The sequence below is a fragment of the Pediculus humanus genome, genomic scaffold (genome assembly GCF_000006295.1).
Source record: "Pediculus humanus corporis 1103172108260 genomic scaffold, whole genome shotgun sequence".
Classification (NCBI taxonomy): Eukaryota; Metazoa; Arthropoda; class Insecta; order Psocodea; family Pediculidae; genus Pediculus; species Pediculus humanus.
Window position 1 is genome coordinate 10,718 of NW_002987829.1, and position 2,288 is coordinate 13,005.

Genomic DNA, 2,288 nt, shown 5'->3' on the forward strand with positions numbered 1-2,288 from the left:
TCTTAAAAACATTGCATATATGTGATACAGTTACATCATCCCTTGCTGATAGCAGCGATAGCATTGAATGAGTTAATGATGTAATCCCGATGACGCTGATTGACATTGAGTCAGCGTTCTGCTCAATGATTCCATATGAGGAATGTTCACTTGAACCTTTTCCTTTGACCTTTCCATTTCTAACTCCTTCATCATCTCTTCCATTTCTGAGTGGAGTACTTTTATTTCCTCCATCAAAAACGTCGTCGCTGCTTCTTCGACATTCTTGATCGTCCTTGACGCTATCTTCTGCCCCGTTTTCTTTGATATCAGTGCTTTTTTGAGCATCCTCTCCATCGTTATGTTCACTAGCGTTTAAAGCACTTATTGCTGAACAAAAATCACTTACTAATTGCAGTATCGTATTCTTCGCGGTATTAGACAAATCGCTCACCGTTTCGGTCCGCCGCAAATTGTTGTCACGCTGTGGCTTCGGCGGTGGACTATTCTTATTCTGCTCTGAACGTACGGATGTAGACGACCCACCCGATGACGATTTTCTCTGAGCTCTACGATTAAAGCAAGCTGTGTTGCTCAACAGCATTTCTTAAACCAAAAAATTTATTATTATTATCATTATTATTATTATTATTATTATTGTTATCCATCATTAAACACGACAAGGCTACTTGTCGGAGTTTTTAAGTATTTATCCGAGGTTTCTACCCGATTCCTTAGGGACAAATACTCGAATTTCGGTGGTGCCACTTATTATAAGATAGCACCACATCAATTCTTGAAGGTCTTCCTGAGTCCGTCTTTTTCGATGGGAACGATTTGTCTCCTGAACTGGGCTCCAGTGACTAACATCTTTGGAGTGGCCAGGGTCAGAAGCAGTGAAATTCACGTTCTCGTCGAGCTGCCTCAGGTCGACAGTAGAACAAGATTTGTTTTTTGGTTCTTACTTTGTCTTGTTCTCATTTTTTTTGCTCTTTTAAGCCAACAGCACGTGGCGTTCTCAGACGGTCACCCATCCAAGTTTGCACCACGCCCGATGCTGCTTAACTTCGGTGATCGTACGGGAACCGGTGTGACCAGCACGCTATGGCCGTTGGCTTTATTATTATTATTATTATTATTATTATTACGTACGCAATCGAATTCGTTTAAATTAACGGTCGATAATTTTTTTTTTTTTTTTTTTTTTCCATAAGAAATTATTCGAATTAATCCAAAAGAAAAAAATTTTCTTTTTTTTTAATTTCGACGTGGCAGAAGAAAAGCAACAATAAAGACATAACAAAAAGAACTCGAACCAAGACAATATCGATAAATAAAAGGCAATACTATATTTTTAAATAACCGGACATGACATTTAAAAATATTATTATTATTATCATTAATATTATTATCGTTACATAAAATGATTATTGGCGAGTCATTCGTTTTTTTTTTTTTTTTTTTTTCTAGACGGTAAAAAACGACAAATAATAATAATACCAATAAATAATAAAAAAAAAAGGGAAAGGACCCCTTTAGGGTTATAAAAAAAAAAATTAACCGGGAAAAAAAAAATCAGGGGGGCCGCCCCTTTTTATTAAAAATAAAAAAAAAATCCCCCGTTTTTAGCTTATTTAAATTTTTTTTTTTTTTTTTTTTCCCTAAGAAATTATTGAAATAATCCAAAAGGAAAAAAATTTTTTTTTTTTTTAAATTTGGCGTGGCCGAAGGAAAGGCACCATAAAGGCCTAACCAAAAGAACTCGGACCCAGGCAAAATCGGTAAATAAAAGGCCATAATTTATTTTTAAATAACCCGGCCAGGCCTTTTAAAAAATTTTTTTTTTTTTCCTTAAAATTATTATCGGTACAAAAAAAGGTTATTGGGGGGTCCTTTGTTTTTTTTTTTTTTTTTTTTAATAGACAGTAAAAAACGACAAATAATATTAATAACAATAAATAATAAAAAAAAAAAGGAAATGAACCCTTTAAGGTTATAATAAATAAAATTAATCGTGATAATAATAATCATGTGTGCCGCGCCATTTTATTAAGAATAAAAAAAAAATTCCTCGTTTTTAGCTTATTTAAATTTTTTTTTTTTTTTGTGTGTAAAAATTATTTTTCACAAAAGATTTTATTTTTTTATTCAAGGTTACCACAAGGTTTAGTACCCGAAAAGTAAAAAAAAAGATCGAAGGGCAAACTCACCGGTTAAAAAAAAAAAAAAAAAAAATTATTATATATATATTGTCGTGGCCCGATTCGATTATCGATTCACAACGTTGATCTTCCTCCGCGTTCGTGGTA